Source organism: Phyllopteryx taeniolatus, chromosome 2, assembly GCF_024500385.1.
Source record: "Phyllopteryx taeniolatus isolate TA_2022b chromosome 2, UOR_Ptae_1.2, whole genome shotgun sequence".
Lineage (NCBI taxonomy): Eukaryota > Metazoa > Chordata > Actinopteri > Syngnathiformes > Syngnathidae > Phyllopteryx > Phyllopteryx taeniolatus.
This window is the reverse complement of record NC_084503.1, coordinates 24,354,577-24,367,198: the sequence shown is the minus strand read 5'-3', so window position 1 is coordinate 24,367,198 and position 12,622 is coordinate 24,354,577. Positions and strand designations below refer to the sequence as shown.

The 12,622-nt window shown below is 42.8% G+C and overlaps 1 long non-coding RNA gene across 1 annotated transcript; it reads left to right on the top strand.

The window, feature by feature from the left end:
* Positions 1 to 4,452: 4,452 nt before the first annotated feature.
* On the top strand, positions 4,453 to 9,206 carry LOC133466083 (uncharacterized). Its single transcript, XR_009784838.1, has 2 exons — positions 4,453 to 8,416; positions 8,972 to 9,206. It is a non-coding gene; the product is annotated as an uncharacterized LOC133466083 (long non-coding RNA).
* Positions 9,207 to 12,622: the final 3,416 nt, after the last annotated feature.

The window sequence follows — 12,622 nt, the reverse complement described above, 5'->3', positions numbered from 1 at the left end:
CCAATCACGACTCTCTCTCTGTCTGGGATTTCAGAATTTCTCTTTCACCTCTAGGTCACATCCTACCTGTGGGGCATAGCCACTAATCACATTATACATAACACCCTCAATTTCAAGTTTCAGCCTCATCACTCGATCTGATACTCTTTTTACCTCCAAGACATTCTTAGCCAACTCTTCTTTTAAAATAACCCAGACTCCATTTCTCTTCCCATCTACACCATGGTAAAATAATTTAAACCCTGCCCCTAAACTTCTAGCCTTACTGCCTTTCCACCTGCTCTCCTGGACACACAATATATCAACCTTTCTCCTAATCATCATGTCAACCAACTCCAGAGATTTTCCTGTCATAGTCCCAACATTCAAAGTCCCCACATTCAGTTCTAGGCTCTGCGCTTTCTTCTTCTCTTTCTGCCGAAAAACCCGATTTCCTCTTCTTCTTCTTCGACCCACAGTAGTTGAATTTCCACCGGCGCCCTGCAGTTTGACGGCACCGGTGGTGGACGTTGTTAACCCGGGCCACAACCGATCCGATATGGAATTCTTTAGATGAACGCTCATATTTGTTTGGCAAAGTTTTAAGCCGGATGCCCTTCCTGATGCAACCCTCTGCATTTATCTGGGCTTGGGACTGGCCCACAGTTTGCACTGGCTTGTGCCCCCCATAGGGCTGCATTGATATCATGTCATATCGGATATATATTTTATTGTATTATTTATTATTTATATTTGTATTTATTTTATCGACTTTATTCTGCCTACTTTCATTGCAGTACGGTCTCCAGTTGACTACCTTTCAACGTTTCGCTCAGGAAACGTATCCCTTATAGGATAACTATTTCGCATCGCTATGTATGCGAGTTCCTGCCGCTAGCTCTGCCTGCTGCCAGTTTCTGCAGACACGCAGCACAACACCGGCCGGCGAAATAACAACGCCCACTATACTATACACCAACGACTCGACTCATCCAACGCTGTGGGCTTCGAGGGGAGCCCTTACATATATTTACCCTATTGGACTTCTACTGCCGCCGGTACCACAACTCGCACTTGGTTCCCTCAGCGCCGTGGGTTCCAAAGGGGAAAACAATAGTCACACTCACCTCTTTGCATTGCCTGTGCTTTTCTCACTACCAATTTCTTTGAAAAACCCAACAAAATACAAATTACTGTGCGGATAATACTTCATTTTTTAGCATAGATATCAGCAATTCAGGGGTAGGTATTATACAAACAGTATAATACGTAATAATACGTAGTAATATGAAATATGTATAATACCTTGTGCTGTATTAAATTAAGTACAAAATGATTTTTCTGGGATCTTAAAGAGAGAGAAAAATCTGAATATAGAAATCTGTTTTTTTCCAATTTTTATTCATTTGACCTGTTTCATCCATCCACCCATTTTCTGTACCGCTTATCCTCACTAGGCTCGCGGGTTGCTGGAACCTATCCCAGCTATCTTCAGGCGAGAAGCGCGGTACACCCTGAACTGGTCGCCAGCCAATCGCAGAACACACATAAGCAAACAAGCATTCATACTCACATTCACACCTACGGGCAATTTAGAGTCTTCAATCAACCTACCATGCATGTTTTTGGGAGGTGGGAGGAAACCGCAGGCACGGAGAGAACATGCAAACTCCACACAGGTGAAGCCGGGATTTGAACCCCGGTGCTCAGAACTGTGAGACAGATGTGCTAACCAGTCGTCCACCGTGCCGCCCATTTGACTTGTTTACTTTTACTTATTTACTTATTTAATAACTGACCATTTTATTGACATGTCCGTGAACAGGATGTGTGTGTGTGTGTGTGTGTGCGTGCGTATGTGGTTGGGGCGGATAAATTAGGATAGGAAGGGATGGTCTGAGGTCTGCCTTCTTATCTGGCTCTAGTTAAGATGACACGATAGCAGTAATTGTTCCGGACCACTTATCAGCAAATCCAGTGTGTGCGTGTGTGTGTGTGCGTGTGTGTGCGCGCTCGTGCATGCGTGTGTTTGTGTGTGTGCGTGTGTCTTGTGTGCAGGTGTGTTTGCTTGTATGTATGTACGTGTACACGTGTGCAAGAGTGTGTATGTACAATATTTGTGTCCGTGTGTGCCTGCATGCATGTGTATGTGTATGCGTGCGTGTGCTGTTCGCCCCAATTCTTTCATTGAAAAGCATTTGGAAAGAGACTCAATGAACAGGCCAATTTGAAGCTTACAAAGTACTGTATATTGATAGAATCACATTATATCACGATATTTTCACCGCTGGTCTTTCCTATCGACGCAGGTTCGATGGAACAAAATCCCCAAATTCACAGAGTACGATCTTTATAGGAGTTACATGAGGGATGATGAAGCTTGTCTGTGAGAGCTAACGACAGCTTTGGCTAGCACAGACTCGTTCTCATCACTCTGGCACTAGACGTGAAGTTCTAACTGCTTACGCATCAAGGACACAAAACGTCAACAAAACTTGTTTTTGACTGTGTGTCTGCTGAATCAAAGAATACGAACCTTTCCCGATATGAAGTTCATCATGTGTAATGTAGAATAAATATTATTGAGTAATTATTATTAATTAAAGTAGCTCATGAATAATGAAATGGTCTCCTGTGATCTTCAAATAGTAGTGAAAAATACAGTATAATATCTAACATAGCACTTGTGTGTGAGTAAGTGTTTGCCTTCATCAAGCATCAACAACTTTTGAGTAGTGTTACATTGTTTTATAATTTTATAGTGGTTAATTTTTTACACAGTATGCAATTAAAAATGTTAAAGGGATAGTTTGCAGTTTTTAGTGTGACTTCACTAATCTCTGACTTGGGTGCGGTGGGTTCTTTAAGAAATAACTGCTAACTCACATTTAACATTATCGCCTTCTCTCTCCACTCCCTTAAATTGCCCCTCTGTCACACATCAAATTTGTCAGTAGTTTTACTTAATTTTTGTTTTATTGTACAACGGTTAACTTCTTGTTTCCACTTTTATGACAGTCGAGAATGCTAAAATGTGACTCAAAACATTGCCTGTACAGGTCGTACGGGGCCACAGTTGACCCTTGTAACGCTGATTTGTACTTGCATAATCTTCTATGGAAATTTTAAATACTGGAGGTGGATAAACATCTTCACTGTCTTTGAGGAGCCCCCGGTGTGTAGGAAAGCCCAAAAAAAAGGGGGGGGGGGGGGGGGGGGGGGAGAGAGCTTAGAAGCGCAAGAGTCCTGCTTTGTTGGCGTCTGTGGCCTCTGACTACGTCCATTAGACCAGGCCTCGATTAGTGTAATAGCTTTAGAAGGTTTTATGGCCGTGAGCTCATTATACTGACAGTCCCATTTCATTAGATGCTTGATTGGTGGAGAAGGACCCTCAGCTTCCATGTATTGAGAAGACACTAAGGATCTGCAAGGCTGATTTTTAGCATTGACGTCATACTTTGTGAGCCCACCAAGCCGACAACACTCCGTCAGGTTGTCCAAAATACTCAACACGGTGACAAAGAACAGACTCATCAACTGGTCCTGCATCAGCTCACTGCCCTGTCTATGCACAAGTTTCTTCAAACTCAGGCCACTTGTCAATGGTGCACAGTTTGATGCTACACTCAGCACACCCTCTTGTCTACGTAGTTACTGAATATAATCTTTATTCTCTTTATAATAAAAATTTGTGATCTTACAAGAAAAAAAGTCATATTCTTTAAAGAAAAAAAGGTTTGATTTTTTTCACAGTCATATTTTAACCTGAGAAAAGTCATTCTAATAATGACAAAATGTGTACATTTTAGACAAAAAAAAAATTCTTACAAGAAATTATAAGTTTTCAGTAAGGTTTCATTTTTCAGTCCAAAAGTCTTTTTTTCAACTCCTCCCAAAGTCATCACTTCACTGTGATGGAGGGGTTTGTGTCCCAATGATCCTAGGACCTAAATTGTCTGGTGTTTTATGCTCTTGGCAGGTTATCCAGGGCAAACTGGTCTGAGGTGAGGGACCGAACAAAGCACATGAAGCATGAAGTGTAACATATTTAGACATTGTTTTCCCTCATCTGGATGCAGATCACCAGGGCACCCCTCTGGAGCCTGGCTAGAGGGAGGGCCTGGTGGTCCTACCTGCACCCATGGGTCCTGACCAGGCACAGCCTGAAGAGGTAATGTGGGTCCCGCTTCTCATGGGCTCACCAAATGTTCGGATGGGACAAGGGGGTCAGGTGCATAGAGTACTGGGTGGCGGCCTCAGGTGATCCCTGGCTACAGAAGCTGCCTCAAGGGACGTGGAATGTTACCTCTATGGCAGGGAAGGAGCCCGAGCTGGTGTGTGAGGTTGAAAAGTTCCAGCTAATTAAAGTCAGGCTCACCTCAACACATAGCTTCGGCTCTGGTACCAGTTCTCTTGAGAGGGATTGGACTCTCTTCCACTCAGGAATTTCCCCCAGTGAGAGGTGCAAAGCAGGTGTGGGTATACTGATTGCCCCCTGGATTAGTGCCTCTACATTGGGGTTAACACTGGCAGAAGACTGCCTTTGGTCTGGGGGACTGGTCATGACTGTTGTTTGTACTTCTGCTTGGGAACCTAAATGGTCACGTGGGCAATGACAGTGAGACCTGGAAGGGCGTGATTAAGAGGAACGGCCTCCCTAACCTCAATTTAAGCAGTGTCCTGTTATGGACTTCTGTGCTCATCCTGGAATGTCCATGATTAACACGTAGTACTATGAATAAGTAATAGAGCAATAATCTGGTACAGTGACAATTGCACAAATGGTGCAAGTAGTTTAAAGTGACGAGTAATGTGGCAATCTGGAGCAGTGACAATTGTGCAAATGATGCAGATAGGTCTCAAGCACATGAGTGGTTGGGCAATAACAGATATACAAATAGTGCAGAGTGACGATACTACTACAGTGAGTGCATGAATAATGTAGTAGTTGTCTCAGCAGAGATGTGCAAAATTGACAGCATGTTACAATAGGATTGTAAGTCAAATGTTTAAGAAGCTGTTGGAATGTCTGCTGGTTTTAGTTTGCATTGATCGATAGCACCTACCTGATGGAAAGAGCTGGAACAGGTGATGACCAGGATGTGGACGGTCCAAGAGGGTTTTGCATGTTCTTGTTTTAGTTCTAGCAGGGTGCAAGTCCTCACAGGTGGGTATGGAGGTACAGATTCTTTTTTCAGTAGTCCTGACTGTCCGTTGCAGTCGGAGTTTGTCCTTTTTTGTGATGGATGAACACTGGACCGATTCGATGATTGCTGTGTAAAACTGCCTCAATTGCTCCTGTGGCAGCCTGTGCTTCCTCAGAAGCCGCAGGAAGTACATCCTCTACTGGGCCTTTTGAGGAGGGAGTTGATGTTGGTCTCGCACTTCAGGTCCTGAGAGATTGTAATTCCCAGGAACTTGAAAGTATTGACAGTTGACACAGGGCAGTTGGACAGGGTGAGTGGCAGCTGTAGCGAAGGATGCTTCCTGAAGTCCACGATCATCTCTACAGTCTTGACCGTGTTCGGCTCCAGGTTGTGTCGGCCGCACCAAAGCTCCAGCCGCTCCACTTCCTGTCGATACGCAGACTCATCACTGTCTTTGATGAGGCCAATTATTGTGGTGTTGTCTGCAAACTTCAGGACTTTGATAGCTGGGTGCATTGAAGTGCAGTCGTTCGTGTAGAGAGAGAAGAGCAGCGGACAGATCCTTGGGGTGCCCCGGTGCTGATGGTGCGTATGGATGAGGTGGTGCTGTGTCCTGTCTATCAGGAAGCTGTAAATCCACTGGCAGATGGCAGGTGAGACGCTGAGCTGGAGAAGCATGGAGGAGAGAAGTTCGGGAACGATGGTGTTGAACGCAGAGCTGAAGTCCACGTGCCGTTCAGGTGTTCGAGGATGAAGTGCAATCTCATGTTGACTGCGTCATCCACAGACCGGTTTGCTCAGTAGGCAAACTGCAGAGGGTCCAGTAGGGGACCTGTGACGCTCTTGCGGTGGTCCAGCACAAGCGTGTGCGTGTGTGCGTGTGTTGACCTGCTGGCAGAGAGCAGTTGCTTTGCTCCACATCCCTCCTAATCTTAACGCAGAGTGGTGACCCCTATTAGCACCCCTTCTTCTTCTGCTCCTTGCTGGTCCCTGAATCCCCAAAGACAAAATAGCTGTAATTATTTTTTAATCAAGAAAAAACATTATTTTGGGGGAAGATTTATTTTACCCCTAAGGCTAAACCCTTAACCTTTTGAAGGGGATTTGCTTTTCAAGACACATTTTTTTTTTTAAAGAAAAAAGTATTGTAGGGAAAGTTTAAAATTATTATGAAGACTATAATTATTTTGGAGGAGAAAAAGATCAGAAGAAAGAACAAAAGAGAAGTCATGCGAAAATAAAATATTTTTTTTAAAGTGAGGTTTTTCAAGAATTGTTGTTTTTCTATGAAAATATGGTAATTTTACGAGAAAAGTAAGATTTTTCAAGGAAAAAAGTATATTCGCTAAGAAAAAAGTTCATAAAGAATCTTATGAACAAAAAAGGTAACTCTAAGACTAATGAGAAAAACATTCAAATTTCAAAAAGTAAATGTCAAAACACACGTTCCTAAACACAACACTCTGGGTCTAGAAATTATCGTGACTCCTAGAGACTTTCCATATACAAATTATGTAATGTTGTGAAATATTTGTTAAAAATACACCTTCACTCTTCAAAGATTCTGACTTTTCTTCCATAAAACTGCAACTGGGGATTGGCTGTAGACTTCCCTGACATCCTTCCTGTTGTCCCTTTATCTCCGACTTGAAGCACGTTTATTGTGTTTCGCTTACTCAAACTTCACGTTGTTGAAGAAGCAATAGCTTCATTACGTAAACACTCCCTATTGACCGACGGGTGACTTTCTGCCGCGCTGTGAATTGTGGGTATTGCGCTGAATTTACGGCCGTCACCGATGAAGGGTTATGTTTATTCAATCAGGACGTCGAGATGTCGCCGATGTGGCCGTCGAAAGCCCATCAATCATCCTGAAAGAGCGTCTTTGGCTCCATGCTCAAGGTGGCTGATGACCAGTTGGATCTCCTTTTCTGTCACATCCTTCAAGTTTGATTTTTTCCAAAAACGAAAGTCAAAAAGGGTTTTTTTAATCAAGGAAAAAAAGAAATAAAGGCAGACTTTTTGAAAGGGAAAAAACTGAAATTATTAATTTTTAAAAAGCCATAATCTCTTCTCTCTCACTCTCTCTTTTTTCAAGAACAAAGTATAATCTAATGAAAGGTAATTTTTCAACAACAACAAAAAAACTGATCTTGGGAGGTATTGATACAGAGCAGAAAGTGGAGGAAATATTTTTTCTTATGAAACTAAATTATCTTTACTCACGAGGCATTATAAAAAGAGAGTTTGCTAAATAATTTCATTGCATATCTAGAAAAGCTCTATAGAAAAAAACCTTATTGTTTTTGTTAGTGGTAATCATAGTTGTTGTTGAATCGATTGCAACTGGACGTTTCGCCTCAGACAGATTTAAAAGAAGGGTGAGAGGCACCATATACACAAAGGTGGAAAAACCATCTCTTAACAGAGGAGGGTGCTTACGACATTAGAGGTGAAACGTCTTCTAAGACAAAGAGAATAGTCCAGTTGCTATTGATTCAATCCCCTGAGAATGTAATGACCTGGATGAATGAGAATATTCACAGGTATTTTAGTTGTCGGTTGGATGTGGGTGTTGAAAAAGTGGAGGGTTGGAACACCATTTGGCATTGTGGGCCGTTTCAAATGTTATTTTTTGTACATGCCACGGGCCGCTAAAAGTGGGTCGCAGTTTAGACATCCCTTATATAATGGGACGGCATCATCCCAATTTTTTTACAGCAACATGTTCTCTTCCATCTTTTATAAAAGTGTGTTCTCTCCCCCACCTTAAATTACTTCTGGGGGGCTTTGCGTGTAAAAGTCGATGAATTGTTTCGAGCAGGTCAGGATTGGATAGGGCCTCGGCGTCTGGCATGGAGAAGATAAGACCTCTTATCTACCTCTCTGTTTAACAAACCTGCAACCCCAGCCCCTCTTCCTCTTCGTCATCATGACCTCCTCACATCCCAAACCACAAAAAGACAAAAAAGCTTTGCTAAGAGATAGTAAGCACAGAAAAGAAACCATTTGCAACTTGTGCAAGACGCAGACAAACAGGACAACATACTGGAGCTATGAAGCAATTACCTTGAAAGTCTAATGAAAGTGTCATGTGTGTGTGTGTTCCGGGTTTTGTCTTCCCCCCTGTTTCACACACACCTGCTCCTGTGAGCATCTTCACCACCTGTGCCTCGTTCACCCTAATTACCCCTTGTATTTAACCTCGTGTCTCATTCCCTCTCGTTGCCAGTTCGTTGTACCTTGTTGTCGTGTTCCAGCATTCCTTGTTTCCACGTCACAGACTCACAGTAAGACTTGACCCTGTTCCGATTATCGACCTTGCCTCTTTGCCTCATGTTTTTGGATACTGTTGCCTTTCTTGGATTGCCTGCCTGTGTACCGACCTATGTCCGTCTATTAAACCTCTCTTTTTGGAAACTGTCCATTTGTTTTGGAGTCGTGCATTTTTGGGTCCTATCCACTGTTCCGTTCATGACAGAAAGCATGAAAAACACTTCATAAAAACTTCATACCTTCATAGTTTGTGTTGAATCCGTAAAACAGCCAAAATACTGTAAATTGTTTTTCGTGATTCAGTGTTAAAAAAAAAAAAAAAAACATTTCTCACATTTGGATGTACACACTTTCATTGGATGAGGACAAAATGCACTTTGTGGCTTTTTTTTTTTTTTCAAGAATTTATTTTCTTTTTGGAGGGGAAAAGAAGCTAAGCATAAATCCTTCAATTCAATCATAATGTTTAAAAAAACTAATAAAAAGCAACATCTATTGAAAGCAAATGTTCTAGTTTCCCTATTCGCTGCTGCTTTTAAGCTGATTAGTGTATTGTCTGGTTATTGAAGCAGAAACAAATAAGGAGCCAAGGTGCTATTCAGCGAGGACAACACGATGCTGTCACTCCTCCGCCATCTTTTTCGGAGTGACAGTCCTCCTCTTCCTCGTCTTCTTCGACTTCCTCTTCGAAATTGACGCTGGCAGCACTTCATTACTGTCACCATTTTAACATGAGGAAATGACGACAAGCAATTATGTATTGGCAGGATGCATACTGGAATAAATGTTTATCATGAAATATGAGCTTTGGAAGGTTGTATGATATTGGGCTTTTTATAATAATTGCATTTATTTTTAGAACTCTAATGTGATTTTTAATACATTTTCACGTGAGTTTTTCTAATTTATTGTTAAAACATTTTATTTTGTATTGTTTATATATTTTTAAAAAATAGTACATTTGAAAATAAAAAAACAAGTATCTTGCTTTTTGTTAATAATTTAAATACAAATATTAATATTGAAATCAAGCCATCATAGCTGTTAATAGTTAGGTACGGTGGATGACTGGTTGGCCAGTTGGTTTTGGTTTCCACCTATATTCCAAAAACATGATTAAGTAAACTAAAGACAAAGAAATTGTCCTTAGGTGTGAATGTGATTGGTTGTCTATGTTTGTCGATATATTATGTGCCCTGCGATTGGCTGGCGACCAGTTCGGCGTGTAAACCCCCTCTTGCCCGGAGATAGCTGGGCTAGGCTCCAGCACGCCCGCGACCATTGTGAGGATAAAAGCGGTACAGACAACGGATGGATGGATGGATGATTGTTAAGTAAACTAAAGACAAAAATTGTCCTGAGGTGTAAATGTGATTGGTTGTCTATGTTTGCCTATATATTATGTGCCCTGTGATTGGTTGGCGACCAGTCCAGGGTATACCCCACTTCTCACCGAAAGTCAGCTGGTATAGGCACCAGCACACCTGTGACTCTAATGAGAATGAGGCAGGGTACACCATGAAATGGTCGGGCACATATAAACAAATAACCATTCGCACTGACATTCATACCTGTGGGCAATTTAGAGTCTTCAATTAACCTACCATGCATGTTTTTGGGATGTGGGAGGAAACCGGAGTACCTAGAGAAAACCCACGCAGGCACGGGGAGAATATGCAAACTCCACACAGGCAAGGCTGGATTTGAACTCGAATCCTCAGAATTCTGAGGCGGATGTGCAAACCAGTCGTCCACCGTGCCGCCATATTAAATATTATATACGAATATGTATAATATTATTTATTGTATTATATATATCTATATATATCTATCAAGATATATATAATAGAAAATCAACAGATGGATATTAATAATGAATTGATTCAATGTTTTATTATATTAGATTTTAAAAAACTATATATATATATCTGTATAATATTATACATGAATATACTGTATACCGGCACGGTGACCGACTGGTTAGAGCGTCTGCCTCACAGTTCTGAGGACCCGGGTTCTATCCCCGGCCCCGCCTGTGTGGAGTTTGCATGTTCTCCCCGAGCCTGCGTGGGTTTTCTCCGGGCACTCCGGTTTCCGCCCACATCCCAAAAACATGCATGGTAGGTTAATTGAAGACTCTAAATTGCCCGTAGGTGTGAATGTGAGTGTGAATGGTTGTTTGTTTATATGTGCCCTGCGATTGGCTGGCAACCAGTTCAGGGTGTACCCCGCCTCCTGTCCGATAATAGCTGGGATAGGCTCCAGCACGCCCGCGACCCTAGTGAAGAGAAGCGGCTCAGAAAATGGATGGATGGATGGATACTGTACATCTTAGTCTTCTTCTTCTACTACTTCTTCTTTTCATGTCGCCTTGTCCCGTTAGGGGTCACCACAGCGTGTCGTCCTTTTCCATATAAGCCTATCTCCTGCATCCTCCTCTCTCATACCAACTGCCCTCATGTATTCGCTCACTACAACCTTCTCTTTGGTCTTCCTCGAGCTCTCTTGCGTGGCAGCGCCATCCTCATCACCTTCTACCAATGTACTCCCTATCTCTCCTCTGGACATGTCCAAATCATCGAAGTCTGCTCTCTTTAACTTTGTCTCCAAAACATCTAACCTTGGCCGTCCCTCTGATGAGCTCATTTCTAATCCTATCCAACCTACTCCCTCCGAGAGAAAACCTCAACATCTTCATTTCCGCCACCTCCAGCTCTGCTTCCTGTTGTCTCTTCAGTGCCACTGTCTCTAATCCGTACACCATCGCTGGCCTCACCACTGTTTTATAAACTTTGCCCTTCATTCTAGCAGAGACTCTTCTGTCACACAACACACCTGACACCTTCCTTCACCCGTTCCAACATGCTTGGACTCGTTTCTTCACTTCCTGACCACACTCACCATTGCTCTGGACGGTTCACCACAAGTATTTAAAGTCCTCCACCCTTGCTATCTCTTCTCCCTGTAGCCTCACTCTTCCCCCACCACCCCTCTCATTGATGCACATATATTCTGTTTTACTTCGGCTAATCTTCATTCCTCTGCTTTCCAGTGCATGCCTCCACCTTTCTAACTGTTCCTCCACCTGCTCACTGCTTTCCGTGCAGATCACAATGTCATCTGCGAACATCATGGTCCACGGGGATTCCAGTCTAACCTCATCTGTCAGCCTATCTATCACCACTGCAAACAGGAAGGGCTCAGGGCTCATCCCTGATGCAGTCCCACCTCCACTTTAAACTCCTCTGTCATACCTACAGCACACGTCACCGCTGTTCGCTCCCCGGGCGCTTCAGCTGCCCCCTGCTCCAGTGTGTTCCACTAACGTGTATGTGTTCACTGTGATGGCTTAAATGGAGAGAACAAATTTCGTGTACATGCATGCATGTTCATGACAATAAAAGGTGATTCTTCTTCTTCTTCTGCTGCCCTCATACATGTCCTGTACTATTCTAACATAGTTTTCTGCCACAACAGACTTCCACATGCAGTACCACAGTTCCTTTATGGTACTGTTACGACCACGTTTGGTTGTTTTGTGTTGTATTGCTCATGACTGTTATTTTTTTGGGAGTCTTTCATTTTTCATCTTTGTTTTGAGAACAGACAGATAGGGTTGTTTTGTTTGCTGTGTTGACATATTTCTCCCTCTGAAGATTTAATAAACATTGTAAACCGTGTCAACCAGTTGAGGGTGTTCCCCGCCTCCTTCCCGATGATAGCTGGGATAGGCTCCAGCACGCCCGCGACCCTAGTGAGGAGAAGCGGCTCAGAAAATGGATGGATGGATGGATGTAAATTGTGTGACTTGGTGGCCCTGGCCTTACTTAGAAGCGGGAAGACGGGAAGAATCAGATCAGATTATGTTCTGGGTTTCCCCTAGACCCGGAACAGTACTCTGTCATGGGCTTTTGCTAGATTTACAAAGACACAATGCAGCTCCTTCTGACCTTATCTGTACTTCTCCATCAACACCCTCAAGGCAAATAATGCATCTGTGGTACTCTTTCTCGGCATGAAACCATACTGTTGCTCGCAAATACTAATTTCTGTCCTGAGTCTAGCCTCCACTATTCTTTCCGATAACTTCATTGTGTGGCTCATCAACTTTATTCCTCCATAGTTCTCACAGCTCTGCACATCACCCTTGTTCTTAAAAATGGGCACCAGCTCACTTTTCCTCCATTCCTCAGGCATATTCTAAACCGCTACAATTCTGT